Here is a 24,962-nt window from a genome sequence, read left to right as displayed (position 1 = left end):
ATAAAGAAAACCTTACCAGAAATACGAAGTAATATGACCACAATGTTTAAATCTGCTGATTTGGAACTAGCATGAAATTGCTGTCTAAGCAGACTGTACGGATTGGGCCTCAATCTTCTCATATTTAAAGCAGTCAGGTTCATTATAATTTAGAGATAGTCTCTCAGGTCCTCTCTGGATCAAACTTCCATTTATTCTTAGTCACTCTCACCGGGCAAAGGCAGCAGGAATCTGCCTGCTAAGGGGGAAGACATGGAGACCGGAGAGGTCCTTGAACTAAGAGAAGGAATTACAAACGTAGCAGGAAGGAAGCTGTCCGGCCCAGGGCGATGATCGGCTGGGGGAAAGGAGGTGCCCCCCTCCATCGATCCGCTTCTCACAGCCACAAATACCACCACATGTGCACAAACCACACACACAGAGTACACCCTACCTCTGCACACCACACTCACCATGCACACGCAACCCACACACACTATCTACAGACAACACACACGCCCCATAAGCGCTCGCACAAAGAGCCGCCTGTGAACCCCTCCTTCATTTCCATTCTCAATTCTGCATTTGGAAATTGCTGAACGAATAAGAAAACAGAAATGGGCTTTGTGTGGGGGCAGGGGGGGGTCCCTCGGGATCTCACAAGATGTCTTTTTAGGCCTGGGCTGGTTTTCTGCTGTGCGTGGGGAGGAAGGGCTGGGTGGCACCTGGGGATGGAGGCCTCACAGAGGAAGGTCCTGGAGAAGACAGAAACCGAGGAGGGGGAGTCCAGGTGGGGAGGGCAGCAGAGGGTGAGAGCTGGCGAGTACACCCAGGACCGCGGGCTCAGAAGGGTCTGCTGGGTTTTGCTCTAGACTGGGATGCCCTTCACCCAAACTCAGAGAGCCACCCTGAACCCAAAGAGATGGTGCTGCCTGGACCGGCCGGAGCTGCCCATGGCTGTGTGGGTGGGCAAGGGCAAGGGCGGAGGGAGCTAGCTCAGCCCCGGCCCTGCGGCCACAGCCACAAACATCCCACAAATGACCGTTTCAATGAGAGCTTTTTAACACTTGGGCTCTCAAACCTTCAGAAATTCTCCACCCTACAATTTCTAAAAGTAGATCTCATTTGGGTGTTTTATAGGTCGAGAAGTCCTGCCACCTACAGCAGAGACGTGCAGCTTTTCTTCTCTCCTCTTCCTTTTGAAACGATATCCAAACCCCAGTGGTTTCCTTGCCTGGGAGAATGCAGTGCCACACGCAACATCTGCAAGCAGTTAATTTTCCAAATGGGAGACGGTCACCACAGATGCAGACCTTTTCAAAATAAACACTAGAAAAAATATGACGCTGGCAAAAATGAGAGCCCAGAATCTGTGTGAGTGGGTGGGAGGTGGCTGGTGCCGGGACAGGACCCAGTTTGTGCAGATCAAAGTCAAATCCTCGCCTGCCTGGATGCGCAAACGCAAAAGAATTGGAGGTAGAGAACTGCAGGGCGGAGAGGGGCTTTGGGGAAGGGGGGAGTATTCCAGCCCTCCTACGGATTGGGAAATTAAAGCCTGGGGCAGGAAGTGAGTGCTTATCTGTGTTGAGACTGGAACCCAGGCCAAGAGCTTTTTGCTCCATGATAAGCCTTGTTTTTATTTGAATATTTCAGCTTTTTCTGTTTGGGGAAAATAAAAGGCCTCTAACTTTGAATGATTGCTTTTAACCCCTCCTCGGGGCCCATTTGGGATGCTGGGGGATTCTCATCCTGGCCTCTAAGAGTGGGTGCTTCCTTCCCACCACACACACACACACACACACACACACACACACACACACACGCCTCGCTGTGCCCTGCAGCTAGACTGGCAAGCGGTGAGAAGCCAGCACCCCGCAAAGGCCAAGACGGGGCCTAAGAACTCCACGGTGGGCAGCTGCTTCCTATCCGCCTTATGGAAGGAAGCACCCAAGCTTGTGGATCTGGTGCTCAAGACAAAAAAGCCTGGTTGCTCTGACTAGCAACTAGTCAGGAGGAATCTGGGGCAGGACAGGCTGGAGACCCACCTGCACTCACATCCTACCAAAGCCACCCCTCCCTTCCCGCAACAGGAAGGAGGAGGTACAGAGGAGATCCGCAACACGGGGACTGGCACAGACGAGGCATTCAGGACATTGCTGTTGTTTAGGATTGGAGTTAAACGTAGGAAATTGAGAGGCCAATGGCACACTGAAGGAAATGTACTGCTCCAGCCCAGGTGACCTGCACCATGCTAACTTGTCGCGCTCTATCTGTGGTTAAAGCCTTATTGCTAGCTTATCCATCTTGTCCCTACAGGATGGTTTTTTGCAGCGAGGTTTCAAAAGACAAAAGTTGAGTTCGAAAGAAAAAGCATAGGGAATAGATAAAAAGAAAGGGATAGAAGAAAAGAATTGTAGACAGTGGGGGCCCTGGGAGAAGAGTTCTGGACCTGGGGGGAAAATGGGGAGCCGAGAAAGTGGGGACTGGGGAGGAGATTCCGGACACAGTGGCCACAAGGAGGCACTGCTGTCCCGTCAAAGGCCCCGGGCAGGCAGCGACTCAAGGGGAGGTTTTTCAAAAATTCAAGTGGGCTTCGCTCCCTCTCAGACTTCACTCTAACCCCCCCAGACTCTTCCTTAAGGCTTTGAGGTCTCCCCTCCCTCCCCTGGGAGTTGTCTCAGAGGACTCTGGAGGAACCCCTTCCTGTGAGCCTTCTAGAGTGAGCAACAATAGCCTGGCCAGGCCACCATGGGACTGATGGAGGCACTGGCGGGGTGGGGAGGGCGGGAGTGAAGACACCTCCTGGATTTGCACCCCAGTTTTGTTCCCCGTATTTAAGGCCAGGCTCCCGTGTGGTAGGAGTCGGAAGGCGCCTCCGCCCACCCTTGCTGATGGGGTTAGCATGGGTGGAAGACCTGGCTGGCAGCGGAGGTCCATGCTCTGGAGCTCTGTTCTCCCAGCATATCCAGGAAGGAGGCGCTCACCCTGGATCTCCTTGTCAAACAGCAAATTCAGAAGGGACTGAAAAGGTCAGCCAGAGTGTCAGGAGTCCACCTGCAGGGAACCCCAGAGGAGAGGCTGAGGGACACCCTGGGCCTTGAGCCAAAGAGCACGGAATCAAGCCTGGGCATTGCATGTTCCTAGGGCCATTTGCAGCAACCCCTGCTCCCCTCTGTCTGAAGCCCAGCAGCTGTTGTCTAGCATCAGCCCTTACTCGCCTCTGGGCAGACACCCTGACAAATTCTATAGCCCCCTTGGCTTCTCCATTTTCAGTCCAGCTCCTCAAACACCAAAAGCTTCCATCACTACGACCTTCCTCATATTACCTTTTCCAAGATTCTGGCTTAGCAGATATTAGTTACAGTTCAGGCCCAATGGTGTCTCTCAAGACGATTTTAGGGAAACCTGTGTCTTCCAAAACCAAATCGCCTCTCAGGATGATTTTTCCACAAACGCAGACATTCTTTCAAAAGGCATTTATTGGTCTGCTCTTGCTTTTCCAGGGCATGAAAGAAGCAGGCTTAAGGAGCCAAGCGTGTTGGGACTCTGGGCTGCTTGTTCAGCCTTGGAGGACACTCTAGGGAGGGCACTAAGCCATGCAAGGCAAGCTCAGGGGTGATTCCTGTGGGTGAGGACTAAGGGCCTGAGGAAAGGAGACACCGGCAGAGTCCAGGCGCCAGTGGGATCCCCAGGCTGTCCATCCCCAACAGGACCCTGCCCAGCATGCTGCCGAGCCCTGTGGCGGCCCCAAGCCTCAAGGAAGAGGAAGTAGGGTCTGGATATTAGACAAGACTTCGGTCAGATTGTGGATTTGGGAATCTGCTGCTGACGCCACTGGGGGATGGGGATGCATAGGAAATTCTGAAAGTTGCAGGCTGCCCGGCTGCCTCGGACACACCCAGTCCTCATTCGGATTTGAGCAAAGGAGACCGAGAGCAGGAGGAAGGCCCCCAGGAGCCTGCAAGTCGTGCCTAAGCGTCTGGATCCCACATCTGAAGAACGCTACTTACTATCAGCTTTGAGCGGTGGTAGCACCGTCGCCTCTGAGGTTTACCCAAGGCACGATTGTTACTGATTGAAACCATGAGACCGAATTCCAGCCCCCTCATCCCTCCAGTGGCAGGCTGAGGCTCCACATCCATTTCCTGCCTTGGTCAGAACTGGCTGCAGAATGGGACATGCCTGTCGGTGGCTCCTGCGGGAGAGGCTGAGGAGGATCAAGGCAGAGACAGAGGGGGAGGCCAAGGGGAATGAAGCACGGACCTGAGGAGCTGACGCCCCTCCCGCCCCACCCAGGCACACAGCAAGGGAGGGCTAGGAGCGCACTGGCATGAGCCCATCCTGTGGCCGAGAGGCTCTGTGGACTCGCCAGCCACCATTCCCCACAGGAAGAGGGGCTGTCCTTTCACAGCCATTGCCCTGACTCCTGAAGGTGGCTGGCTCCGAAGCTCACAGAAAATCAAAGATACACAGGGTATAATTAGAGGGATCCTAGCAAATGTCAGGTTTCACCACGGCCGTCATATTTTGTAATCAGGGCTCAGAGAGGTTAAGCAACCTCACAGAGCTGGATCGAGACAGCAATTCTTGACTCCCGACTTATTTTCTGACAGCAGAATCTTCCAGAAGGTCTCTAAAAGAGATCAAGAAATAAGTGGCTCTGGTCAAAATATTAAAATATCAGCTTCAAAATTATGATAGGTGAGTAGTCAATGAGTAGCCAATTTGCCATTTGCAAATCAACACACCACCTTACCATTTCATTTAGCGGGTCCTGAGGGCCAGGCCTCGTGCAGAGTCCTTACGCATACCTTTCTGTTTCCTCCTCTGTCCCCTCCTCTGGGAGATAAAGCCACGTCCCTGCCGCAGAGGACTGCCATGAGGTCCGCATGGTAGGAGACATGTGCGGTAATGTACCAATCCTGAAACCACTTCTTCAGCTTACGACCAAGAACAAGGAAGTAGACGAGGCCCCCAAACAGCCAGTGTAGACACCATGAAGTCCAGGTTCCAAAGTTCATACCATGGGCTCACTGACAGTCCCCTCAGACTCATTCAGATCCTTTTCACTCTTACTTTTTAAATTGTTCTAATGAGCTTGCCTGCCAGGATTTTATTTGTTTGGGATTGGTTTTGTCACTCTTCTCACTTTAATAAAAAAAAAAAAAATCCATGGGATCTTAGAAACAGCCAACAAATTAGAAGGAAGGTGCTGACCTGCTAGCAAGAAGCATACTGAGAATCGCAGAAGTATTTATGATCTGGGAGACGGAGGGTAGCAAAAACGCACACATAGGAGGCCCCAAAGCATAATTCATTTGAGCGTAGGACTAAATCGCCACATAAATTTCAGAAGACTTGAAGGTATTACTGTCTGCCTGAATCATTAAAAAAAGAAGCTCTTCCACCCATCTTTTGATTCTAAGAATAATGGCCCAGCCTCACCAGTTCAAAGGATTTTTACTCCAAGAAGTCCATACATAGTGTCAACGTCAAGAATGAGACCCCGTTTCTTGGGAACCAAGCCCCCGTGTTAGTATTTCCTCTTCAGCCGCACTCCCACACCCCCGACAGATGCACTCAGCATTTCCACCCTTGCAGCAGATAAGAATATGACTGTAAATTAGCACAAGGATTCTTCAGAGACGGTGCACAGAAACCGTGCATGCAGGATATTGGTGGAATGTCTAAAACACTTGAGAACAAACTGTTTCCAAGCTCCCATAAGCAGTTTGGAAGCTTCTATTTATCTACAAATAACTGACATGCTCCAGATAATCTTTCTTCCCTGTTTATGAAAAGAGGCTCTAAGAGCCCCTTTAGGCCACTGTTGAATGATTGAACGAATGGATGGATGAGTGGTAAATAAATAAACCTGGCCACATAGCTCAAGTTATTTGAAAATAGCAAATCCTCTTTTTTAAATATAGCCCAATGAAGACTTCCACTGGTTCACACATTTCTCCCAACAATTCTGCATCAGTTAAGACCTGACTGTATTCATATTTATACATTGTGGATCATTTTGCTGCTTATATTCTAGAATAACACCCAACATTCAGATGAAAAGTCAAGAATCCATCCATTTAGGTTTCTAAGCATCCAGATGGCCGGCATCAGTGGATGTAAGCATTGTGTATCCATTCATTCAACAAATATTTATTAAGTGTCTGCTCCATGCCTGGCTTTCTGCTAGGCCCTGAAAACCTCAAACTGAGCAAGATTGATCATTCAGTCAACTTCACAAAACCACATCATCTCAAAGCAGAAGGAAGCAGGAACCGTGCATATAAGTTGCTCCATGCCTAGCACTGTTTTGGGACCTTCATATGATACCACCTTTTGTTTCATGACAACCCTTGAAAGTAGGTATAACCATAAATAGGTGAAGAAACTGAAACTCAGAGAGGTCATGCAAGTTGTTCAAGCCACACAGCTACTAAGTGTCAGAGCAAGAATGGCAGCCCATTGTTCTGCACAACCCAATCAAGGGGTCTGTGGTGGGAGGCAGACAGCAGAGTGGACTGATTCTGCCTCCCTTTGTTCCATCCCTTCAGGAAAGTGACAAGCTCAGTTTTCTCATCTCTCTAATGGGACCACAATGCGTCTCTCAGAACTCAGCTGTGGGTATCAAAGGACATAATAGATGTGGGGTCTCCTGGCTTGGGATCTGACACACATAGGTACTCAGCAAATGTTTCTTACATGGGCCGATCTAGTCTCCAAACCCTCTGGCACACTCACCTCCCACCCTCTACACCAACATCCACCGAGAGCAAGCTCCCCAGTCACTTCCAGAAGCAGGCAGTTCACAACTTCCTGAAGCACTGTGTCCTGGAGTCAGAGGGCTCACTAACCTGCATCCCCATGTGCATGGACCACAGCAAGTGTGGAGAAGACAGCAGAAGACACAGGCCTCCCCCAGGAGAAGACAAGGTCTGTCTACAGGAAGCATTAGAGAAGGCTCAAGGTGTATCATCTTCAAGAGCAGGAATAGGAGGTGGTGGAGATGAGGCAGGCTCTCTCTTCCTTCCTAGTCTCCACCCTGTCCACCCCAAGGAGGAGCTGATCTGACCCCCAGGCCAACTTCCTGGATGAGGATGGCCAGGCCTTCCCTTTGATCCTGATGCTCCCAGAACTGACGCTTTGTTTTCTCCATTTCCATTCCCCTGCCTGCCCGGTCCCAGTCCCCTTTTGAGCAATTTTCTCATGTGAGTCCTAACCCAACCAGGTATTTCCTGGCCTTGTGAGAAACCAGTCTTACTCTAATGTTTTGAATCTGAAACACCATGAAAAAAAAAATAATAATAATTTCAAAAGACAATTTTGTAACCACGTTAAATCAGACTCAGAGAGAGCAACATCCCACACACTACACATCCCACCACTCTATTTATCCTGGAAGTGTAAGGTGTTAAAAGGTCAAGTTCTTGAATTTGGCCTTTCAGATTATATTCCAGTTCAACTGCTTATAATTCGTAAACTTGTGCAAGTTAGCTAACCTCTTCAAGGCTTGACTTTCTCATCTGTAAAATAGATCCCCCCATAAAGTGTTGTAGTAAAGAACAGAAGTCAGTAAACTATGGCCTGTAGGCCAAATCTGGTTCACTGGCTGTTTTTATGAAGGCCTATGAGCTAAGAATGGTTTTTACATTTTAAATGGTTGAAAAAAATCAAAAGAAGAATATTTTGTGATACATGAAAATTACATGAAATTCAAATTTCAGGGTCCATAAATAAAGTTTTATTGGAACATAGCCATGAACAGTTGTTTACATATTGCCTACGGTTGTTTTTCTGCTACAATGGCCAAGTTGAATAGTTGCAACAGAGACATGATAGCCCATCAGCATAAAATATTTACTATCTGGCTCTTCTAGAAAATGTCTGCCAATCCCTGGTAAAGAGAAAACAAAGAAATGCCTGGAAATGCCTGTAATAGTAAATACCAAAAAAATGTCAGCTATCGTTTTCTTGTATTACCGTCCAGCTCCCATTTGCCTTTGGAGATACATTCCCATGTGATTCCAAAGGTTTTCTGCATTATTTTTTAAACGCTGCATAATATACATTTCCCTGTAGAAGACATATGGTGGTATCTAGTTCTAACTGGCATTATCAACACAGAAGGCATCGTCCTGACCTCACAGAAAGACAATGGGAGAGAGGTCCCATCCTCCTAAATGTCATCCTCTGGACTTATCCTTATTGGAATACAAAGTGGAAGGGCTTAAAATAGAAGCAAATAATAGCAGTCTCCAGATTTCCTTGTATCAGAGAACATTGAACGGAGAAAGGAACTTAGAAATTCTCTGATCCAATTGCCCCTGCTTTATAAATGAGGAATCTGAGGCTGGACAAAGTTAAGGGACTTAGCCTAGAGCAATCAACTCTCTTTGGCCACCCCCACCCCCATCTTGGTGCCTTTCCTATGTTTTGCTCTTCTCTGCCCTTCTTCCTGTTGTATGTGCTTCCTTTCCCTTTGATTTTATATTCTACATCATATGATGTGACCTTGAGAAACAGTTTATGTGCAGGTCCTAGTTTATTAGATGTTAATAATCTTAAAAGCAAATCAAATCCATTTTTTTAAAAAATTTAATCGAGGTAGGTATAATTGCTATATAACATTATATTAGTTTCAGGTGTACAACATAATGATTTGATACTTGTATGTATTGTGAAATGAGCATCACAATAAGTCTAGTTAACAGCCATCATCATACACGGTTACACATTTGTTTTTTCTTGTGAGGAGAATTTTAATGATTAACTCTCTTATCAACTCTCAAACATGCAATACAGTGTTATTAACTAAAGTCACCATGTTGTACATTATATCCCCAGGACTTATTCATTTTATTACAGGAAGTTTGTATCTTTTGACCCTCTTCACCCATTTTACCCATCCCCTAGCCCCCCTCAAATCCATTATTTTAAAAGATTTTATTTTGACAGAGAGAGAACACAAGCAGGGGGAGAGGCAGGCAGAAGGAGAGGGAGAAGCAGCTCCCTGCAGAGCAGGGGGAGCCCAACTTGGGAGTCGATCCCAGAACCCTGGGACCATGACCCAAGCCAAAGGCAGTCGCCCAAACAACTGAGCCACCCAGGCGCCCCAAATCCATTTTTAAAACAAAGGAACATCTACCCCGCCTAGGCTTGACATCCATTTCCGAGCAAACAGAGGCTCCTTAATGCCCCTAATCAAGATCTGTCTATGTTTAACCAACCTCCTCACAGGGTCCTGGCATCAGCTTCACTCCGCCGGCCTTCCAGGGCTCCAGAACAGGTGAGAAAAATGAGAAGGCCCTTCCCCAGGGCGGGCGGCAGGATTTGGCCCTCACAGCCTGCCATTCACACAGCAGGACAGAAAAGGCATTCACTTTCCTCCTCCGTGTCATGATACCAACCGAAATTACCTTTAAATGAGGAAGAAAGTCATTATTTAATCAATAGGATTGCGTCAATTGAGGAAAATTTGTCTCCAGTGTAAACAAGTGGACCGTCTTTGCGCTCTATGAAAACAAGGTTAAATTACTTGCAGATCCGGCGATGAGAGACATGTAGGAAGTGAACCTGAAGCCTGACACATTCAAGGTCTGGGAACCGAAAATAATAGGAATTGTTCTGATTTTTCCAGTGGAATTGAGCAAAAAATGGACCCGCCTCTTTGCAGAACCAAGGATTCCTCTGCCTTACCCTTTCTTTTGAGGAGGAGGGGGAGGAGGGGAAAGATAATGACAAAGAGAGATGAGAACAAAGGTTCAATGAAAGGTGGGCAGCCTACCCCTCCAGAGCTGGCCACTGTCACTGGCCCGGAGGGGGCTGGGGTTGGGGGGTGGCATTAAAAGGAGGTGTGATCATGTCTGTCCACTGCCTCCTGCTCACAGCCGTTCCTTCGCTCCACGAATTCCATTCAGCAGATCCTCTTGAGAATGAATCATTGTAATGGTGGCTAATGTGTATTGAGCATCTGTGCCAAGCATGCTGAGCCCTAGATGTGCCTCACACTCTTCAGTATTCTCAACAGCCTTAGAAGGTAGCTACCGTGATCACGCCCATTTCACAGATGAGGAAGAGGGCAGTAACAGCTGGAGAATGGTGGGGGGCAGTTCTGCTTGGTTCTGGAGCCTACCATACTAACTGCCCAGTCTTGGGGTGCCCATCCCTGTGCTGTCACGGGGATCCATACAAACCGGACCTGCTTTCCGAAAGTCCCCACAGCCACAGAGGAAGGGAAACAGAGCATTTACTCTTGTTCGGGGAGGGGCTCAGCTTGTTCTCAGAGTCTCTGGTTGAGCAGCCTCCTGCCTGCTTCTCCTCCAGTCCTTCCCCCATGCCTGTTGCCTCCTTTGACCACCTCAGAAGGAGCCTCTCAGTGGTCGAAGTGATTTCTGTCAAGGCTAAAGGCAGATGGTGAGGGCTAAGTTCCCTGCTCCCTGACAGAACTTCTTAGTGAGAATTTGACCTTCAGGTATCTCTCACTGACTCAGGAGGCTGTTCCAGCTGCAGAGTGAAAGTCACTGGCATGCTCCCTTCAGAACATGAGCCATAACCAAATAAACGTTAGCTCTGGGCTTTTCGAAAGCCAGATTCCATCACCTTTGTGGTGACATCTGGCTAATGGTTATTCCCTGCGTCTCCTCCTGTTCTCCTCCCCACCCCTCACTCAGCTCCAATTCTGAAGAGTCCCAATGTGTGGTTCACAACCGACCTTCCTTCCGTGACTGTATCCCTTAGGTGTCCATCAGGAAAACACAGTCACCCCATGCCTAGGCCCTGGGTCACCCTAACAGGGATCTGACGAGGCCTAGGCTAAGGGGCCTCTTGGCCTCCTCTGGTGAGACTGTGGCGTGCTGGCTCTCTTGTCAAGACAGCAAGAGGCTGGCTTGCTGAGAAGAAGAGTTTCACATTAAGAAAGAAAAAGAAAAAGAAAAGAAAAGAGAAATGAAACATATTTGACCCGGGAAGAAATAGAAGACCTCTCAAGTTGCCAAAGTGACGGATTAGACAGGGAGGCAGAGCAAATGTGAACTCCTGGGGAGGCGGTCAGAAGGAGCCCAGATGGACTAGACTAGGCTGAGGTGGTGGGAGGAATGGAGACAGGATGATTTATCCAGGTTGGGTCGGGAGACCAGTTGGAGCGCTCGGCAGAGCTAGACACAGTCCACACTTTGTACCCCATTTATCTAACTCATCAATTTTATAGCCACATTACCTTCCTATGGGCAGGAAAGCAGATATTGGTGCCATCGCAGGCCTGGCTGTGGTTTGCACAGCATAATGACAGATGCCAAAAACAAAGGGGAGGGGAAAGGGCCCTTTGGAGACCACAAAAGAGCCTTTATAATTATGCCTCTTCCTCTCTCGGGAGCCTGCCTCTCGCTCTCGCTCTCGCTCTCCCTCCCTGCAGAGGTGCCAGACTGGCTGCAGGGGTGCCGTCCTCCCGGATGCACGGGGCAGCTGCCTAGCACGCGTCTATTAATAACCGTGCATGGACTTGAAGGCAGCTATTCCGGCCCGCCTCTCTTCTCCAGGCTAAATAGCGGCAATCCCTTTAACCTTTCTTCATGGGCCCGATTTTCCATCCCTTTAATCATCCCTGTCACTTTCTGCTGGATGGCCTCCACTCTCACCACATCCCTCCCCCAGGGTGGAGACTCGGAGCCAGCTGGAATAATGGGCGTCCCGCCTCAAGAGCTGCTCCTTCCCCTCCGCACGCACGCCCCCCTGCCCCAGGCTGAGTTACTGCCACTCAGGACACAACTGGAGAACTTCTCTCCCCATGGATGTCCCCCTTGACCAGAACATCACTAACATCCAAGAGTCTCCTCTGAGGGGTCCCCACAGTTCTCTTCCCCTCCGTTCCACTGCCCCGCCCCCACCCCATCTAGACAACAGCCTGTCCTGTGGACCCTGAGAGCAGTCCCCCAGCCAGCTTCCCTGCCTCCATCTGGCCCCCTCCCTGCCAAAACAGTTAAAAGCCCACGTTAGAAATAATTATTTTAAATCAAACGTCATTTTTATCGTGTCCCTCCCCTATTCTAGAGCCCTCAGTAGCTAGCTCCCTGCTGCTTTTTGATACAGCAAATGCAAACATATGCCAGACTCTGGGTCCAGAGTTCTCTCCCCACCCCCTTTCTGCGTATGTATAGATCCTCATTCAAAAAGCTTTTCCTAGTTAGTCTTCTCACTCTGGCTACACCTTTACCAGCCACCCACCCCCACAACATCTTGTTAGATACTGTTTTGGGTGTATTGATATATGTATCTATGGGCTAGGGCTCTTTGACAGAAAACAACAGAAACCACCTCTGACTGGTTTAAGGAACAGAAAAGGCTTGTTTGGAAATGAAGGCAGAGTCGACAGAATGAAAGACAGGGCTGAACCTAGGCCTAGGAAACGACAGAACAGGGGAGCTCTGAGGTCTTTCTAAAACACTGTCATCAGGTAATCAGCTCCAACTGTCTTCCATCCTTGTTTATCTTTGCTTAACATTCAGAGTTTCAGGACCTAGGATCTAGACAAGCTTTGTGACCAGGGTGGGGAGCCCCTGTGATTGGCCACCCCCCCAGAACCACACAGGGTGGGGAGAGTTGCCAGATTTCACAAATAAGAATATAAAATGCCCAGCTAGGTTTGCATTTCAGATAAACAATACATAATTGTCGTTATAAATGCAGTATTTCCTGAATTTGTCTTCCCATTCTTGCCCTCCGCCAGCCCCCCTCTGAGGCTCGCAGGTGGGTAGGCATCCTCTCAGACCTGGGCCTGCCACAATACCCGGCTGTACCTCGCCCCTCACACATTTCTTCAGTCCATCCTCAAGGTGGCTGTGGCTTTTACTTCTTTCCCCTCAGTCTTATAAACCAGCTTACACCACCTCCAAACTATATGTTAACTGACACAAATAAAAAGGCTAATGTACCCTTTGGCAACCATTATTATTTATTTCCTCTTTACCTTTATTGCGGAAAGAACAGCTTTCTTGGCCGTCTCTCTTTTGCCAAATACTTTGAAAACGGCCCTAATGATATTGAGCATTCCGTATAACTTTTTATAGCTTCACGCACATTTTCACGTTCATGATTTTGTTCAATGTCATAAATTATTGTAATTAGTGAGCTAAGTGGTCAGGTGGCCCCAGGAATACAGTCTCCCATTCCTCAGATGAGAAATGAAGACTTTGAAAGGTAGATGATAAAAACGAGTGTGGATTCCAAGCTGTTTGATCCAAGGCTTAGAACGACATGTTCTTTCCTCGACATTAGGGGTTAGCAAACTTTTTCTGTAAAGGAGCAGATGGTAAATATGTCAGGCTTTGTACACCATGCGATCTCTGTCACAACCACTCAGCTCTGCCACTGAAACACGAAAGCAGCCATAGTCGATACAGAAATGAATGGATGGATGTTCCAGTAAACTGTGTTTACAGAAAAGGTCACCAGCCATATTTAGCCCACAAGCTGCAGTTGGCTAACTAACGTCTCCTCTACACAACACAGTAAGCACTCTTTAATCTTTGAGTCTATCAAAGCTTGCCTCCAATTGCGATGCCATGACTTTGACCTGTTTTAGTATTAGATCACTCTAATTTTCTCTCTCCTGACCTCTTTTTTTTTTTTTAAAGATTTTATTTATTTATTCGACAGAGATAGAGACAGCCAGCGAGAGAGGGAACACAAGCAGGGGGAGTGGGAGAGAGCCTGATGTGGGGCTCGATCCCATAACGCTAGGATCACGCCCTGAGCCGAAGGCAGATGCTTAACCGCTGTGCCACCCAGGCGCCCCTCTCTCCTGACCTCTTATGTGTCAGTATTGTTTGGATGATAACTGACTTGGCTCCCCACTAGCCCCTTGATCCCTCCTACACTGTGGCAAAGCTTTGGACCCTTGTGCTGTGAACATGCCCAGCTAAGCCCATCCTTCCTCCCCTGGATCCTTCTTTACCTGCATGTGAGATCAGTTCTGACAAGCCTTGTGAGGAGCCACCTTTCTGGGACAGAGCTTTCCCTGAGGCCCCCAGGATTAACCAGGATAAACCATCCTTCCAGCTTCCCCTCACTGTGGGTTTCATGTGCCTCCTCCTTTGGTCCTTTTCCAAGTTTGTCCCCAGGAAACTCATGTACTGGAATGGTAACTCCATGACAGGTCTTCCTACAGCCCTCTTCAGCCCTGGTCCACGGAAGACAGAGACTAATTAGTCCATCTTCTGCCTTCAGAGTGGGAAGACTGGCTTGAATGCTCCTCCCACAGAGAACAGGAACTCCCTAGAGCAAACCAGCTAGTTTGGTTTATACCCTTCACTGTTATGGATCTGGGACAGTGAGGGGTGGGGACAGTGTGTAAACAGCATTCTCCTGGGCTTAGACGACTGGGGTCGAAAATCCTCAGGTGTGGTGATTGCCCACCTGGAACCAGATTCTGCGTTGTAGGAGCCAGTGGGAAGTGACTGATACGTCACTAAAGAGTTTGAGGTTTTTAAGTGGGCTTCTGGGCGCATGTGTGAGCACACACCAGCCACAATGTCAAAAAAGATTCTAGAGATCATGTTACCCAAACCCCTCATTTACAAATAAGGAAACTAAAGCCCTGAGAAATCACCTTAGTTTATCATGATGCCAGGGGATAAGGACCCACATTGTCTTTGTAAACCATTATCCGTAAAGATGATGATGAACTTGATCAGTGAAACTGAAATTTATAACTATAAAGCTTTCCTTGAATATCAATATATTTTATATTAAATAGGAAGCAGAGAATGTGCTCAGCCCATCGTGGCCCAAAGCCGTGATGAGATCGACTTTATCAGAAATAATTCGGATTTGGCCTTCTCAAAGCTTCCATGTGTTCCAAAGGTAGAGTTCTCCTGGGAACATCAACAATGCCCTCCACCTTTCTTCATAAAGTCTTCAAAAGGGTCAAGAGAAGCAAAGGGTAGAGAGTACAAGTGACACTTGGGATCTGAATGCCCTGGCTCGACCATTTAGATGCTGTGTGACCTTGAGCAAATAATTTATTTTTCTAAGCTTCGTTTCTCATCTGTAAAAGTATAACAATAGTATTTATCTCAAAGAGATGACGTAATAATTAAATGAGATAATGTATACAGAGTGTCTGGCATAGGCTGACCTAATAGTTAACTATTCAATAAATATTCACTATTGTTGCAATGTTGACACCTCAGGCTTTTTGCCTAAAGCCCAACTCTGATTTTGAGTCGACCACTCTGCCTACCTTTCCGACTGTGAAACAGGCATAATAATTTAGTAGGAGAGATGGCTAATTAGAAGTTAGTTATGACCTGGGGACACAGATCTGGCTCCTCGCCCAGACCACAAACCAGCCCAAATGACCTCCAGGCCAAGAGACAAGGTGCCTTTCTGAGCTGAGTCCCCTCTGAAGGGGTGGCCTCCGAGCCAGAACTCAGGATCCCCGGAAGAAGAAGTAAGGCAGAGAAGTTCAGAGAAACAGGGAAACGTGGAAAGGGCTAATGCACAGTTTGTGGACAATCTTTCTGGCATGATTTTTGAGTCAAATTGTGTCACCTCATCCTTTGAAATCCCCACAGGATGAGGGCAAAGAAAACCAGGGAATTCCTACAACTCAAAGACGAAGGGTCAGGATAGACCCTGGGTAACAGTCATGCTTCAGGAATATCTCAACAGACCCAGACTGTAGTATTTGCAGCATCTCCAAAGCCATTAAAAAAAAAAAAGAAGAAAAAGAAAAAAAAGCAGACCGCCTAGAACTTCATTTTCCTGGTGATAGAAGAAATGCGCTAGACAAAACAATGCTTTCTCCTTTTCCCCGGGTTACTTGGCAGGAGCAGAAAACTCTTGACAAGAAGTTCCAGAAAGGCTTGATATTGGGTTTGAAAAGTACAAATTCCCACAACAATCAGTGACTAAAGTAGCAATATTTTAGCCTTTCACAGGAATCTGGTTATTATTACCATTAATGCCAAATATCTTGTTTCTATTCTTTTTGATTTAAGGTAATTTTCTTTGTAAAAGGCCTGCTTTGTTAAGCCCTACACAGTTACGTTGGCTTTGGGAGAAAGAGAAGTGGGCATGGTGGGAAAGTATCATGTTATACTGAAACTTTAGAGGGCCTGGTTGTGAAGACCCCCTTTGTTTTTGCTCTGAACCTGATGCAGTTCTCCAGTCTTCGTGTTCTAGCCCAGGGCACTAATTTCGGCATTGTCCGTTCTGATGATGGTATCTCTACTTGAACATGATCGTTTCCAAGGAAGGTCTCCAGAAGGCTGTACTTACCTGGTCAGGTCTGGCTATGACCTGGCCAAAGGAGACCCAGGTCAATGTTCACATCTAGAAAGTGACCCCATGACTCTGGGTCCACCTTGTAGACAATGAAGAAGAACAGATATCAAAAAGTGAAATATCTAGCTCAGTGGCAATTTTGCCCCCCAGGGAACATTCAAGAAAGTCTGGAGACATCTGTGATTATCATAACTTTGGGGGATGGGGGGGTCCTCCTGGTATCTAGGAGATGGAGGCCAGAGATGCTACTAAACATCCTACAAAACACAGGACAAGACCCACAACAAAGACTTATGCAGCCCCAAGTGTCAATAGGCTGACGTTGAGAAATGCTGAGACAAGAGACACAGAGAGCCCTGCATGGGCTGGGCCCCGCCTACCTCCCTCTCCATATTTTGCCCCATTCCCACTCATTCTCTGAACTCCAGGCAAACAACTTCCGGTCTTTCACTGCACTGTGTTCCCTCAGCATATTCTTTTTTTTTTTTTTTAAGATTTTATTTATTTATTTGACAGAGAGAGAGACAGCCAGCGAGAGAGGGAACACAGGCAGGGAGAGTGGGAGAGGAAGAAGCAGGCTCCCAGCGGAGGAGCCTGTTGTGGGGCTCGATCCCAGGACTCTGGGATCACGCCCTGAGCCGAAGGCAGATGCTTAACGACTGAGCCACCCAGGCACCCCTCCCTCAGCATATTCTGATCCCTCTGCCTGCCAGGCTGTACCCTCTCATTCTATTCTAGTTCATGCCTTCTCACCCCCAGATCTCATTCAGTAGATACTTTCTTGGGAAGCCTTTTGAGCAAGACTAAGTCAAGTCCCCCATTACATGCTGTCTCCCCTTTATTCTTTCTTTTTCCAAGGGTTTTCAAAGTGTCTTTGTGGCTTTTTCGGAACTCCCCAAGCTCCTTGCCTCTTGGCTCTCAAATGTCTGGGCTACCAGCACTAACTGCAGCCAACTGGCTAGTGTTTGAGTCCCCACTCTGGCATGTTCTAATTGTAGGACCTTGGACAAGTCACCTACCACTTAAATCATGCTTACTTCCAACATGAAGCCAATAACTGTACCTAGCTTCTAGGAATGCTGTGAGGATTAAATGAAAGATTAGAACAGTGTCAGACCCATCATGAGTACCATATAGAAGTTTGCTGTAATTATTACTTTAAGAATTAAAAACTGCTTTTCTGAGACATTGCGCTCCATGATAAGAGAGAGATGCAGTATTTTTCTATCCCCAGCAGCATGACCCTCACAGTATCTTTTCTCTACCAGAGGAATCAGAGCTCAAATCATTTAAGGCAGGGGGGTCAAAGTCAATGCTTTGTGTTTACAGGTAAAGAAACTGAGACCCAGAGGGTTTAAGGGATTTGGAAAAAATCACACGGCAGGTTTCTTTCTACCTGATCAATCTCTCAGTATCTCTCCCTCTCCTTCTTTCGCTCCCTCCCTCCCCCCACCAACCATCCCTCCTCCCCAGACCGCTTGGAGGTGATAACTGGTATGATTCCTGATCCACACTAAATGAATATCCCATAGCAACTATCTCCATCTGACTACAGGTCCCTGCTCCCCAGCCTTTCTACAAAAGACCTGGGGGTTATAAAATCCAAGCTTATCAGAGCAAAGCACACCAAACAGAACACAGCAAGGTTTCTAATCAGAGATTTAAGGTGCTTACGCAACAGCCGAAAAAAGAAAATCTAGACCTGACCAAAAAAAAAAGTAGACCGAAGGCAAATAATAACCTAAATAAATTAAGAAAACACCAAGGAGGTCTCCTGAAGTTTTCTGCCATTACATCATTGATCCTGAGACTGGGCTGGGGAATGTCTCCCCAGGGCTTCAGGGCAGGGCCATATCTCATTTGTTTTAACTCCTTCAAATCCTATTTGACTCTTTGACACTCTCCCAGCCTCTCATGGCTGTTCTTTTTCTTCTTCCAGCCCCTAACTCTCTCTTTGCCAATACTGCAGTGTTTTTTAGCCCAAATTGTTACTGGGGCCTTCGACCTCACAGAGAGCAGTGTGGCATTCAGACTGTGGAGTGACAATGGCCTCTGACGTCTTGGTCTGGCCACACTTGGGGAACCCAGCTCTGTCAGGGGTCCTACTCTTTAGGAAGGACACCAACAAACTAGAACAGCGTGAGAGAAGAACAATTAGGATAAGACACTTCGTTGTGTGAGGGACAAGAGGGCAGAGAAGACCTAGGAAGGGGCACAAGAGTTTCAACAAACTGAAGGGCCTTTCAGAATGAGCTAATGTGAACTTCTAATGCCTCTAAAAACCCATACTGGTAAAATATAGCAAAAAAAAAATTATAAATATAGTTAAGCTCATAAATATAAAGCAAAATCTCCAGGTACCAGGAAAGAAGGAAGGAAGAAAGGAAAGAAGGAAAGGAGGAAAGAAGGAAGGGAGGGAGGAAGGGAGGAAGGAAAAGGGAAGAAAAGAAAAGAAAAGAAAAGAAAAGAAAAAAGAAAAGAAAAGAAACTTGTAATCAGAGTGGCAAGCTTCAGCTGACACCTTGGTGGTCCAGGGAAATACCCAAATACAGGCTCTAATGGCTAAAGGCTGGGGTTTAAATGTACACAAAAGAGCAAAGATGGAGTTTGGAGGCCCTGCGATGGAGAATCCAGAAGAATGAAGTGGAGACCCCAGGAGCATAGTTGCTTCCCTTAAGCCTTACCCCCAGGCCCAGGGAAACCCCAGTGATGTGTGCCTCTTTCCAGGGTTGCAGGTAGGGGGAAACAAAACTACCCCCGAGAAACAAATCCTCAAATCAGCACCAAACACAAATGTGTTCTCAAAATTTATGCTCCTTTCCTGGTAGATTAGTCCGGGTTCTCCAGAGAAACAAAAATAATAGGATGTGTATAGACACAGAGAGATCAGTTTGTTTTAAGGAATTGGCTCAGTTAATTGTAAGGACGGGCAAGCCTGCAATTCACAGGGCAGGCCAACAGGCTAGAGGCCCAGGGAAATGTCTACGTGGAAGCTTGAGCCAAAGGCAGTCTGGAAGCAGAATTTCTTCTTCCTCAGAGGACATTAGGTTTTTCCTCTTAAGGCCTTCAACTGATTGGGCGAGGCCCACTCCCATTATGGAGGGTAATTGGCTTTACTCAAAGTCTACTGATGTAAATGTTAATCTCATCTTAAACTCACAGCAACATCTAGACTGCTGTTTGAGGAAAAACTGGGTACCATGGCCTAACCAAGTTGACACATAAAATTTGTTTTGTCAATTGCAAACCAAAAAGTTAATAAAAGAGTTGGTCCTGGATTGCCCCCTGGAGCGGAAAAATGGAAAACTCTGCAGAGAACCCTCACTATCCCAAAGGGAAAGAAACAGCCGAAGATGTCCTCACAACCAAAAATTACAAACCACCATAAGGAAGACTGGAATATAAGTAAAGGGATTATCACCCCAAAAATTTAAAATAAAAGATCAATTGGAAAGAAACCATAACATGCTTAAAATGTTAAATAAAAGCATGACTAAAAACCATAGGGAATAATAAAATACTGTTTTTAAAAAGGAATTTGAAAAAAACTTCTAGAACTTCAAGAAATGAAAGATACAAAGGATAAACAGCAAATTAGACAAAACTGAAGAGAGGCTCAGTTAATCAAGAAATGGATCTTAGAAAATTATCCAAATCGCCTAATTAACATAATACAAGACCTTTCTCCATCCTCATTACTTAAGAAATTCCAAGGGTTTTAGTAGCTCTGTGCCGGGGGGATGAAAATCAAATATATATTTCTTATTATAAATCACAATATCACAGCCACCAAATGCAATCCTAAATCCCACAGCATGTTAAAAGTTTAAGGATAACCACTAAAATAAGAGAATCTAAATATACATAACTTTTAAAACAGTAAAAGAATAAGAATACTCAGTCACTATAATTAAAGGCAGGAAAGAAGTGGTAAAAAACACAACAACAACAAAAAACAAAAAAAAACAGGACAACAGGCCCAAAACGGAGATGCTTATGCTAAGTCCTACATCACCAAACCAAGACACAATTATAGCTTCAGCTCTCCCAGAAATGGAATCTTAAACTGGTCAGTGAGGAATCATCTGATCAGCACTAATTAAGTAATCTGCCTGATAGATCCCTGCCATCCCCTAAAGGAAAGTAACCTGGGAATAACCAACCCACTTTCTTGCCTGGTATAGCGTCCTTGTTCCCGCTCCCTTCTGACTGTGAGAGTCTTTCATTTTGTACAGCTCCTTGGAGCTCCTTTGTATCAGCTAGGCTGGATGCTGCCTGATTCGAATAGATTTTTGTTTAAATAAATTCTTAAAATTTGGGGGGCACCCGAGTGGCTCAGTTGATTAAGCATCTGACTTCAGCTCAGGTCATGATCTCAGGGTCCTGGGATCAAGCCCGAGTGGAGCCCCATGTGGAGCCCTGGGTTGTGTTGAACCCCTCATTGGCCTCTGCGATCAGCGGGGAGTCTGCTTGTCCCTCTGCCCCTTTCCTCTGCTTGTGCTCTCTCTCTCTCTCTCAAATAAATAAAATCTTTTTTAAAAACTCTTAAAATTTTTAATATGTCTCAGTTTACCTTTTAACTTAATGAAACAAAGAAGCTAAGAGGTTAAAAAAACATTAATATATCAATATATAGAAGTAATAACAGGATTCCAATAATAAATATAAATGAAAAGGATTAAAACCACTGATGAAAATATCAAAATGATTAGATTAAATACGAAATTCAGTTTTTTGCTTTATGTGATAGACACAGATTTTTTTAAAAGATTTTATTTATTTATTTGAGAGAGAGAGAGAGAGCGCAGAGGCAGAGGGAGAAGCAGACTCCATGCTGAGCAGGGAGCCCGATGCAGAGCTCAATCCCAGGACCCTGGGATCATGACCTCAGCCAAGGCCAACGCTTAACTGACTGAGCCACCCAGGCGCCCCTTGACACACAGCCTTTTGCTTTTTCTGTGTTACTTCTAGAACACAGAAAGATTGAAAACAATGAGATTAGAAAGAGTCCACCAAGGAATCATTATCCAAAAGAACAAGTGATGAAGCAATATTAAAGTCAGAAAAATAAAGGAAATGTTTACAAAATAAGAAAAAGAATTCTCCAGGAAAATACAACAATTTTAAACTTGGATATATCTGACAACATAGTCAAAGAAAGAAAGAAAGAAAGAAAGAAAGAAAGAAAGAAAGAAAGAAAGAAAGAAAGAAAGAAAGAAAGAAAGAAAAGGAGGAGGAGGAGGGGGGAGGGAGGGAGGGAGGGAGGGAGGGAGGGAAGAAGGAAGGAAGGAAGGAAGGAAGGAAGGAAGGAAGGAAGGAAGGAAAAGAAAAAAGAAAGAAGAGGGAGGGAAGGAGGGAGGGAGGAGAGAAAGAATTGCCACATCCACCACCAGAGTGAGAGATTTTCCCTGAAAGCAGGCTGAGGCAAACAAGTGGAAATTACAGAAAGGAAGGACATTGACTCAACCTACACAGGACCTTTTAGAGATGTCCAAAATTGAAATGGGTTGCCCTGGGAGGGAGAGCTCCAAAAACATGGAGGTTTTGCAGAATCTGTATGACGCTGAATGAGGCTATGGCTGGAATTTGCAAGCATCAGACACATCGCTCAATGAGGGTAGAGACTGTCTGTTTTGTTCCCTGCTGTATACCCAATGTCTAGAGCAGGGCTTGGCATAGAACTGGCATCTGTAGGGGTCTATTGAGTGAATGAATGAATGAATGAATGGTCCAGATAAGACAATGGATAAAATAACCTCTAGAGTGGCTTCCAGTCCTAAGACTCAGTGATTCTTACATACCCATTGCTCTGTTCTTTGCCCTCACTTCATTCTGAGGTCCAGCACACCCCAACCCAGGAGACTTGAGGCTGGCACTGAGAGGCAAGGGCAGGGTGAGGAATGGACAGAAGAGTAACACAGGAGCCCAGAGGGTAGAAGCCAGCTCTGCAAAGAGCTTCCAAGAATCTTCCTGCCACAGAAATTCCACTTGGCCACAGCAATTACCCTGGCCCTGGGCCTGGAGGAAGGCGGCGGCTGGCCTGCCCAGGGCAGGGCCTTTCGTCAGCACATCTTGTCTGTGCTGCTTACAAGGGTAGAGAAGCAAGACTGGGAGTAGGTCACTGGGTCGGTGTGGTCCATGAAGCAAGCTTCTCCCACCTACTATGTTCTGGGACACATAGAAGGAAGGGAATGAGGTCCCCAGATCTAGGGATTTCTTAGATCAAGGAGGGACAGGGTCCCTGTATTTGGGAACCCTCCAGTTTGATAAGACATAGCCCGGCCTTCATGGAACCTTATGGGCTGGATGTTTTGTGTCCCTCCAAATTTCGTGTGTTAAAATTTCAAGCGCTGGGGCACCTGGGTGGCTCAGATGGTTAAGCATCTGCCTTCGACTCAGGTCATTATTTCCAGGTCCTGGGATCGAGCCCCACAGCCGACTCCCGGCTCGGCGGGGAGTCTGTTTCTCCCTCTCCCTATGCCTCTCTCCTGCTCATGCTCTCTCTCTTTGCATCTCTCTGTCTCAAATGAATAAACGAAATCTTTAAAAAAAAAAAAAATTCCAAGCCCCAATGGGATGGTATTCAGAGGTGGGGCCTTTGTGGGAGATTAGATCACGAGGGTGGAAACTTCATGAATGAGTTAGTGGCCGTATAAAAGAGACTTCAGAGAGCTCTCTTGCCCCTTCCACAGAAGACAGCCATCTGTGAGACCAGAAGTGGGCCCTCACCAGACACCAGATCTCCCAGTACCTTGATCTTGGGCTTCCAACTTCAAGACTATGAGAAGTACCTACCTGCTGTTCATGAGCCACCCTGCTCCTGGTACTTCGTTACAGCAGTCAGAACAGAGTAAGACAGAGCCCCTACAATGAATGCTACGGGGAGCCCCTCTCTGTAGGAAGAAAATCAGATCTAATGGAGGATACCTGGCCTCAGCCCTCATCAGAGTCTGCGGTAGCTCTTGCCCCTCCCCCCATTCCTGCAAGACCAGAAAGGGAGAGAAGTGGTCGGCCCAGGGAGGGGCCCATTTCTGTGATGAATGGAGACCGTGAGCTTGGTGCCAGCAGGTTCTCAGGGGACATTCCCACAGCCCTGCAGGCAGGGCCTCCTTCCCTCCTTCCTCCCCACCATGATTCTTAACCCACCAGAATAAATCCTGAGCCCTGGGCCTGTTTCTAATACAGAAATGTTGGCCCCTTTGTCACGTCCTGCTTTCCCTCTCTCTGTTTTTGTTCCTTTTCCCACCCTGTCTCCCCCTCCCCCACACCCATTTCCCAAACTTGCTCCTGAGAGACCAGACCCAACAGCCCACTGGTGATCTTGTTTTACATGAGACATTTCCAAAAAAGACCAAAAAATCCTTTCCAGGAAAATGCCATTTTTAAAATTCAGCTCCAGACACTGCGGCAACATTAGGAAAACAAAGGACTTGGCAGAAAGGTTTTCTGAATCGGGACTTTCTCTCCAAAATACCTTTTCCAAATTGCCTCCAGCGGGAACAACTCTGAGGGTCAGCTCTGGAGCACCCAGTTAATTTCAGATAGACTGTGGCTCCTGGTTTTGACCCCATCTCAGCCTTTCCTTACCTGGGATCACCCTGGGACCTTCTCCCAGCCTCAAGCAGGGAGCCCCTCCCAAGGGTCGCCAAAGGAAACAGCTCTCTCTGCTGGGTCAGGAAATGCTGCTGCCTCCTCCCTTCAGAGGACACTCCTCGGCCCCTCTCTTGCCCCCATCACCAAGCTGGGGGGCCAGGCTGCGGGTCTGAGAGACCAACTGTGCTTAGTAGGAGCTGTCTTCTCTCACCATCCAGTGAGGGAAGACAAGATCCCCCCCCCCATACCTGCTCCTGTTGCGTGAATCAAGTATAATCATGTTGATGTCCTATATAGATAATAGTAATGGCCATTATTTATTAAGCACTTACTATGTGTCTACCACTAACCTATTTTTTCTATTTATCTACTTCATTTAACCCTCATAACAACTATTATGTGCTGAATTAAATCCCCCTCCCCTCCAAAAGAAAATTCCTAGGTTGAAGTCCTGACCCCCCAGGGCATCAGAATGTGACTATATTTGGAGATAGGGTCTTTAAAGGAGAAATTAAGTTAAAATGAGGGCTTTAGGGTGGTCCTTAACCCAATATGACTGGTGTTCTTATAAGAAGAGTAAACGTAGACCCAGACAGGCACGCTCACAGGGGAAAGACCATGTGCCGACACAGCAAGGAGGCAGCCATCTACGGAAGAAAACGGCCTCAGAAGAAAACAAACCTACTAACACTCTCATCGTGGACTTCTAGCCTCCAGAACTGTGAGAAAATTAATCTCTGGGTTTTTAAAGCCACCCGCTCTGTGGTGTTTTGTTACGGCAGTCCTAGCAAACTAATGAAACAACCCATAAGATTAATATGGTTATTACCACCATCTTGCAGGGGGACAAAACAGTCTCAAGGTGCTGTGAAGCTTGCCCAGCAAGCACACAACAGAGCTAAACGTTGAGAGTCCACCATCTTATGCCAGAATACAAACTCTAAAGCACCGTGTCCAACTGCTTCCCTTGCACTATGTATGTGTGTGTTCTATTTGCTTCTTGCCGTGTAACAAGCCATCTCAGGACATGACGGCTTAAAACAGTGACACTTGTATTTGTTTCCTTCATCAGTAATTTGGGCAGGGCTTGGCGGGGACAGGTAATC

The 24,962-nt window shown here is 46.8% G+C and overlaps 1 long non-coding RNA gene across 2 annotated transcripts in view; it reads right to left on the bottom strand.

Moving 5' to 3' along the window:
• Window positions 1–3,440: 3,440 nt before the first annotated feature.
• The window catches only part of LOC113241762 (uncharacterized), a 55,420-nt gene continuing 33,898 nt past the window's right edge, over window positions 3,441–24,962 (bottom strand). Inside the window, exons 6-7 of one of the 2 annotated variants that reach the window (XR_008958307.1) lie at window positions 9,210–9,398; window positions 3,441–4,612 (exon numbers count right to left, since the gene is read on the bottom strand). This is a non-coding gene — a long non-coding RNA (uncharacterized LOC113241762). Of the gene's footprint in view, window positions 4,613–7,700; window positions 9,399–24,962 lie in introns of those variants that run through there. The other variant, XR_003311701.4, reaches the window with a different exon arrangement.

The sequence above is a fragment of the Ursus arctos genome, unplaced genomic scaffold (genome assembly GCF_023065955.2).
Source record: "Ursus arctos isolate Adak ecotype North America unplaced genomic scaffold, UrsArc2.0 scaffold_8, whole genome shotgun sequence".
Classification (NCBI taxonomy): Eukaryota; Metazoa; Chordata; class Mammalia; order Carnivora; family Ursidae; genus Ursus; species Ursus arctos.
This window is presented reverse-complemented; position numbering and strand designations above follow the sequence as displayed.